Raw genomic sequence first — 8,536 nt, 5'->3', positions numbered from 1 at the left:
GTGCTCCTGAGACCAAAACTACAGCGTTCACGCAAGGACTCAGGGAAGGATTTTTTCAGGTCCCTGGTAAAGAAGCAGCCCGGGAATTTTGAAGATCTGTTGTCCCGAGCAGAAAAATACATAAACATGGAGGAAGCACAGCGGCAGAAAACGGAGTCCACCCGCAGAGAAAGAAGTGACTGATAGGTGGTGTTTTTACGTGTTTATTGCATTAGTTTTAGTTGTGTTTGCATTGTGCATGCATGCATTTCATCTGCATTTTGTTCATTTTAGAGTAATCATTGGCATTTTATCATGTCTCACTCGTGTGTGGTGAATCTGCAGGAAAAATGGTCGGAAAGCAGAGCAAAATGTGGAATCCAAGAAGTTGGACAGAATACTTGGCGCCCGAGCGGTAGAAATTTACCGCCCAGGCGCCACAGAAGACCAGCCGAGGAAACAAGACAGAACGTTGGCGCTCGGGCGGTGATTTTCTACCGCCCGAGCGCGAGAAGGTGTCTTCGGAAGCCATCGTTACAGAAAGTTGGCGCCCGAGCGGTACTTTTATACCGCCCGGGCGCAAGAAGACAAAGGGCCAAGACAGAGAGTGTGGCGCTCGAGCGGTATATTTCTACCGCCCGAGCGCGAATGCCGCACAAGTCCAGCAACTTACAGAGAGTGTGGCGCTCGAGCGGTACTTTTCTACCGCCCGAGCGCCGCCTATTTTTGGAAAATTTTGGACGCGATTTCTTACCTTATTTTGGAAGGGGGTTGCTATGGAAAGGCTATTGGTCGACTTTTGAAGATTATTTTCAGACATATTTTTGAGAGCCAAGGAGCTGGGGAGAGAGCTTTTGCACTTGGATTGAAGAATCGACGATTTCCGGGCATCGTTCTTCGCAGATTTCGTCACGTCTCGTATTTCTAATTTATTTTCTCTTAGTTAAACATTGTTTTGCTTATTTTAATTATGAATTCTAGTAGCTAAACTTTTCATATTTGTTGGGATTAAAGGGGATCCTACCCCAAATTTTTAGTTGATTAATTTATATTTTGAGTTGTGCTTTATTCTTGATTTTACTACGATTTTTATTGTGTCGTTTGAGCGTAGCTAACTTTTACGACAATTTTATATCACGTGTGAGTTCGAGAGAATAACTAGTGATAGGATTGAGTAGTATAATCTGCGGATCTACAATTTGCATAGACATATGAAATTGGATACGTGCCGATAGTCATAGTCCTTAGGGTCGAAAACTAGGGGATTTCATCAATCGAAATGCGGTTCATTCTTGATAAATAATTAAAGACATTTAATTACTTCATTGAGTGAATTAGTTTGGCATAGCTCGAGAGAGTGTGTTCAATTGAATAGGAAATCCTGTCGGAAGCGTAGAACACAATCGAACGAATTAATTAATTAATAAGGGGTAGGTGAACCAGAATTCCCAACAAATTCTTTTATCATTTGAAATTTAATCCATTGATTTAGCATTCATATTTCATCATTTAATCTTTGAGCTTGTTTATTTAAATTTTCTTGAATTTTATTAGTCATAAAACAAACAATCAAATTTCGTCGCTAAAGTTTTAATAACTAAAATAATAATTGTTAAATACAGTCTCCAGTGGAACGATACTCGTATTCATATACACTATACTATTACTTGACATCGTGCACTTGCGATTACATTTTGAGCATACAAAATCATATTTTCTTGGGGAATTTATAGTGCAAGTTTTGCTCGATCAAGTTTTTGGCGCCGCTGCCGGGGACTGTTAATCTACAATTTTATTTTTAGTTATTTCCTTTAGCATTGGTTCATTTCTCTTGAGATAACACTTCACATTTTCTTACAGATACCCCTTCCAGTGCATGCCAAAATCACTTGACGTGGAGCTTGAGTTTGATCCTGAAATTGAAAGAACCTTCCGCAGGAGAAGACAACAACAGAGGCTTAAAGAACTTATGGAGAGACACGAGCCAGAACGTGAAGAGGCACAGCGTGAAGAGAGACATATTGAGATACCACGCCGCATACCAATGTTAGAGTATGCCCAACCTTCTTTGGATGGTGCACGCCCTAGCATTGTGAGGCCTATGGTGCGGGCAAATCAATTTGAAATCAAGCCAGCTATAATCCAGATGATTCAGAACAGAGTCCAATTCGGAGGAACTGCAGTAGATGACCCAAACACGCACATCGCGGATTTCCTTGAGATTTGCGATACTTTTAAATTCAATGGAGTTTCTGATGATGCTGTTAGGTTACGTTTATTTCCTTTCTCTTTACGTGATAAAGCTAAAGCATGGTTGAATTGTTTGCCTGTAGGTTCAATCACCACTTGGGAGGACATGGCGAAAGCGTTTCTTATCAAATACTTTCCCCCATCAAAAACCATGAAGCTTCGGGCAGACATTACAACATTTGCTCAATTCGATCAGGAATCTCTATATGAGGCATGGGAGCGTTTCAAGGACCTACTACGAAGATGCCCACATCACGAGTTACCACTTGGGTTAGTCGTTCAAACATTTTATTATGGTTTGCTTACTCCTAACCGTACTATGATAGATGCGGCTGCTTGTGGAAACCTGTTGAGAAAGACCGCGGAGGAAGGATATGAATTGTTAGAGGAAATGGCTGCCAGCAGTTATCATCCCCAATCTGACAGAAACAACCAAAGGAGAAGTGCAGGAGTTCACCAGGTAACTGAGTTTTCTGCTATTACTGCGCAACTTGATGCTTTAAACAGGAAACTTGATAGCTTGAATGTGGGTGGCACGGCGATGCGTCTTCAAGAGATATTCTGTGAGAAGTGTGGAAGGGAACACTATGTGAAAGACTGTCAAGATGGAAATCCCTTCTATGTGCAAGATGAGGCACCGGTGAATCAAGTGGGAGTCCAAAACCGCCCAAGGAATGACCCTTACTCGAACACATATAATCCTGGGTGGAGGCAACATCCCAACTTCTCATGGGGAGGTCAAAACAGTCATAATAGGCCGCAAGGAGGACAACAATATGGGAAACAACCGATGTACAGATCCGATCCTCCTAGGGAAGAAAAGTCCAACTTGGAGCAAATGATGTCGAAGTTTATTTCATCCACTGAAACTAGACTTCAAAATCAGGATGCGTCGATTAAGGGACTTGAGAATCAAATTGGACAGTTGGCCAAGATTATAGCAAGTAGAGAGCCGGGCACCTTGCCAAGTAATACCGAGACTAATCCAAAAGAGCAAGTGAAGGCCATTGAGTTGAAGAGCGGAAAAGTTTTGGAGCCTAGAGAAAAAGAGAAAAGCCAAGTGCCGGATGAACAAGATGCGACATCTAAAGGTAAGTCTTCTAACCCTACACTAGCACCCACTACACAACCAAAAATTGTTATACCGCCTCCTTTTCCTGCTGCATTGAAAAAAGCAAAACTAGATGCACAATTTGGTAAGTTTCTCGAGGTGTTTAAAAAGTTGCATATCAATATTCCCTTTGCCGATGCTCTAATGCAAATGCCTAGTTATGCTAAATTTTTGAAGGATATCTTAGCAAATAAGAGGAAGTTGGAGGATCATATGACAGTCAACTTAACTGAAAATTGCTCCGCTTTGGTGCAAAACAAAATCCCACCTAAGCTAAAAGACCCAGGGAGTTTCTCTATTCCTTGCATGATTGGTGATGTTGTTTTTCATAAAGCATTATGTGATCTTGGTGCAATTATTAATCTGATGTCATTTTCTGTGTTTAGGAAACTTGGGTTGGGAGAGCCTAAGCCAACGAGGATGTCCTTGCAACTGGCTGACAGATCGGTCAAGTACCACCGCGGAGTGGTCGAGGATGTGCTAGTGAAGGTGGACAAATTCATTTTTCCTGCCGATTTCGTGGTGCTCGACATGGAGGAGGATACCGAGATGCCTCTCATTTTGGGAAGACCATTCCTTGCGACTGGCAAGGCACTTATTGATGTGCAAGAGAGAAAGTTGAGATTGAGAGTGGGCGAAGAAGAGATTACATTTGATGTTTTTAATGCACTTAAGCACACACTGCATTCTGATAGTTGTTTTAGAATTGATGCTTTTGACTCTCTTGTATCCAACTATGTGCAGGATGCTCTTAGGGACACTTTGGAGGCCACTATCAATACTGAGTTGGGGGAAGAGGAGTTAGACGAAGAAATAGCTGAAATTGTGGCACACTTTAATGCCAACCAACCATGGAGAAGGCCAATAAGGATGCGACTGGAGGATCTAGGAGAACGAAGAGATTTGACCCCTCAAAGGTCAAGCATCGAGGATCCACCAACGCTTGAGCTAAAGTCGTTGCCTCCACACCTCAAGTACGTATACTTAGGTGAGAATAACACTTTACCTGTCATTATTTCTGCTGCTTTGACAGATGTTATGGAAGACAAGTTGTTGGAAGTTTTGAAAGCGCACAAGGGTGCATTTGCGTGGAAGGTGGCAGATATCAAAGGAATAAATCCATCCGTCTGCATGCACAAGATCTTGATGGAAGAGAAGTACTCACCTCTTGTGCAACCTCAAAGACGATTAAACCCAAAGATGCAAGAGGTAGTAAAGGCTGAAACAATTAAGCTTCTCGACGCAGGTATTATCTATCCTATATCTGATAGTGCATGGGTAAGTCCTGTTCAGTGTGTGCCAAAGAAAGGTGGGATTACTGTTATCACAAATGAAAATAATGAATTAATACCCACTAGGACTGTTACGGGATGGCGTGTGTGCATTGATTATAGGAAATTGAATGATGCCACCCGTAAAGATCACTTTCCCCTTCCCTTTATTGATCAAATGCTTGAGAGGTTAGCGGGTCATGAGTTCTATTGTTTTTTAGATGGGTATTCTGGGTATAACCAATTCATGATTGCGCCCGAGGACCAAGAGAAAACCACTTTCACTTGTCCTTATGGCACTTTTGCTTTTAGACGGATGCCATTTGGTTTGTGTAATGCCCCTGCCACTTTTCAGCGATGCATGACTGCTATATTCCATGATATGATTGAAACTTTTCTTGAAATATTTATGGATGACTTCTCGATTTTTGGCTCGTCTTTTAATGATTGTTTGCAGAACTTGCAGGTAGTGTTGAGGAGATGTGAGGAGACAAACTTGGTGCTTAATTGGGAAAAATGTCACTTTATGGTACAAGAGGGAATTGTCCTAGGGCACAAGGTTTCGGGGCACGGAATAGAGGTGGATAAGGCGAAAGTTGAAGTTATCAAGAACTTACCACCTCCGGCGTCCATAAAGGGAGTTAGAAGCTTTCTAGGCCACACCGGTTTTTACCGACGTTTCATCAAAGATTTTTCTAAAGTTGCAAAACATTTATCTTCTTTACTCATGAAAGATGTGCCTTTTGATTTCAATTCTGATTGTTTGCAGGCATACGAGAAGTTGAAAGAGCGCTTAGTGACGGCTCCTGTCTTGGTGGCACCGGATTGGGATCTACCCTTCGAGATCATGTGCGATGCTAGCGATACTGCGGTGGGTGCTGTCCTCGGACAAAGACAAAACAAGGTATTTCACACCATATACTACGCAAGTAGGACTCTAGATGAAGCACAATTGAATTATGCCACCACCGAAAAAGAGTTACTTGCAGTAGTGTTTGCACTTGACAAGTTTCATGCTTATCTTGTTTTGTCGAAAGTAATTGTGTTTACTGATCACTCTGCACTTAAATATTTACTTGCAAAGAAAGATGCAAAGCCACGCTTACTTCGGTGGATTTTATTATTGCAAGAATTTGATTTGGAGATAAAAGATAAGAAAGGTGTTGAGAATGTGGTTGCAGATCATTTGTCTAGATTAGAATTTATCAGTAATGATTGTTTGACTGATGCGATTAATGATTGGTTCCCAGATGAGCAGTTGTTTGAGGTGAAAAATTGTCCATGGTATGCCAATTTTGCAAATTTTCTTGTTACAGGCTCACCCCCCCAAATTTAACATTTCACCAAAGAAAGAAATTCTTTTCGGACGTGAAGTATTATTTTTGGGAGGAACCTTTCTTGTTAAAAATTTGTGCAGATGCCATGATAAGACGGTGTGTTGCGGAAGAAGAGTTTGATCAAATTCTCAACCATTGCCATGACCGTGAGGTAGGTGGTCACTTCGGACCAACTAGGACGGCATCCAAGGTACTTGAATGTGGCTTTTATTGGCCAACTCTTTTCAAAGATGCTCGTTCTTATGTGCTACACTGTGATAAATGCCAGCGGTCAGGTAACATCTCTAACCGTCACGAAATGCCGTTAAATAATATCATTGAATGTGAGGTTTTTGATGTGTGGGGAATAGACTTTATGGGACCATTTCCTAGTTCTTTCACAAAAAAATACATTTTGGTGGCGGTGGATTATGTGTCTAAGTGGGTAGAGGCGGAAGCATACGCCACTAATGATGCTCAAGTGGTTCTAAAATTTTTGAAGAAAAACATTTTTAACCGCTTTGGAACACCACGAGCAATCATTAGTGATGGTGGCACTCATTTTTGCAACAAACTCTTTGAAAAACTTTTAAGCAAATATGGTGTCACACATAAGATCTCTACCCCTTATCACCCCAGACGAGTGGTCAAGTGGAAGTGTCGAATCGAGAGATTAAGCGAATCTTGGAGAAAGTGGTAGGTGTCGGTAGGAAAGATTGGTCGGTAAGGTTAGATGATGCTCTTTGGGCGTATAGGACTGCTTTTAAAACACCTATAAGCACTACACCATATAGGCTTTTGTTTGGTAAAGCATGTCATTTGCCTGTCGAGTTAGAGCATCGTGCATACTGGGCCACAAAAGCGCTGAACTTTAATTTTACTGATGCAGGTGAACAGCGTTTGCTTCAGTTGGACCAATTGGAGGAGTTCCGGAATTTGGCTTACGATCTCGCACTGTCTTACAAGGAAAAAACCAAAAAGGCGCATGACAAGAGAATCATCGAGAGAGAGTTTAAGGAGGGTGAAAGTGTTCTGCTCCACAACTCCCGGTTGCGCTTGTTTCCCGGAAAATTGAAGTCGCGATGGTCAGGTCCATTCGTGATCTCGAAAGTCTATCCATCGGGAGCTGTAGAATTGCAAGATGGGAAGGATGGGACGTTTACGGTCAACGCCCAGCGTCTAAAGCACTACATGGGTGGCACAGTTGAGCCACAACTTGGAATCCCTCAGTTCCAAGACTTGCCGAACTGAGACAAACCGACAGTCAAGCTCTCGACTATAAATTGAGAACTACATCTCTTCCCTTCATCTTGCATTTAATTTGATTTTAGTGTTAGTTTAAGTTTATGTTTTCATATTAAAAAAAAAAAAAAATTAAGCGTTTTAGGCAGCGAGGTTGGCGCTCGGGCGGTATTTTTGTACCGCTCGAGCGCGAAATTTACCTTGGCGTACAGAAACTTGGCGCTCGGGCGGTGATTTCTTACCGCTCGAGCGCCCGCGCTTACCTCTGACTTTTCAGCCCAGAGAGGTTCGCGCTCGAGCGGTAACTTTTTACCGCTCGAGCGCGAGTACTTTATATGCGCGAATTCCCCCTTTCCTCTTTCATTCTGCACGAAATTTTCTAATTCCCTCTTCCCAAATCCCTAACTCTTGCCTCTTCTTCTCTCATCTTCTTGCAGGGAATCACTCCAACCATCAAGATTCAAGCATCATGGGCAAGCGCCTCCTGCGGAATTCAAGCGTCATCTTCTCCGATTCCCCCAAAATCTCTCTCATCCACTAATATGGCTCCAAAGAAGAAACAAAGAGGTACTTCCGCTTCTTCCTCGTCTTCGACTTTTGATAGGCATCGCTTTGTTAGTGAAGAAGCTCGGGCTAGGTATGAGCATGCCAAGATGAATAGAAACCCGATAGTAGAGAGGGGATTCCGAAAAGAATCTGCCGATAGGCACCTAGGAACTCGGATAGAATTGGAACGGCGCGGATGGGAAACTTTTTCCAATCATCCTAAGGCGGCGGTAGTTTCGGTGGTGCGTGAATTTTACGCAAATGCTATGGAGGGGAGAAATGGGACGGTGTTTGTTCGAGGTGTACATGTCCCGTGTGACTCGGCAACTATCAATGCACTATTGGAAACGGCGGAGGTCGACAACTCTCGTTTTGAGGCTTTAGCTGCTGACCCGAACTATGACTTGATTATCACCGCGCTATGCCATCCGGGTGTGAGTGCGATGTGGAAACCAGTGGGCGGACCGCCGAGCTGTTTCGACGAGAAATTATTGACCGTTGACGCTGCCATGTGGTACTTATTTGTGGCCCGACGGATGATGCCGGTCTCGCATAAGAGCGAGGTCCAAAAGGAACGAGCGGTTCTCCTTTTTGCGTTAACTCACGGCTACGACGTGAATGTGGGCACACTTATCCACTCTCAAATCATGTTGTGTGCTCGCAACAGTCACGTCGGTCTGTTCTTCCCGACAATTATCTCCGAGTTGTGTGCCCGGGCGGGAGTTCTATTCCGGGACGACGAGGAGTGGATTCAACCCATGAAGCCGATTTCCATCGAAGACGATAAGCGAAAGTATGCCAAGCGACAGATTGACTTCCCC

At 43.1% G+C, this 8,536-nt stretch overlaps 1 non-coding gene across 1 annotated transcript; it reads right to left on the bottom strand.

The window, feature by feature from the left end:
• Positions 1-2,384: 2,384 nt before the first annotated feature.
• Positions 2,385-2,490, bottom strand: LOC140831235 (small nucleolar RNA R71). The gene has a single exon (XR_012117812.1). It is a non-coding gene; the product is annotated as a small nucleolar RNA R71 (small nucleolar RNA).
• Between the last annotated feature and the right edge of the window lie 6,046 nt (positions 2,491-8,536).

Source organism: Primulina eburnea, chromosome 4 (assembly GCF_022965805.1).
Source record: "Primulina eburnea isolate SZY01 chromosome 4, ASM2296580v1, whole genome shotgun sequence".
Classification (NCBI taxonomy): Eukaryota; Viridiplantae; Streptophyta; class Magnoliopsida; order Lamiales; family Gesneriaceae; genus Primulina; species Primulina eburnea.
Note: the sequence above shows the minus strand (reverse complement) of the source record. Positions and strands in the feature narration are given on the sequence as shown.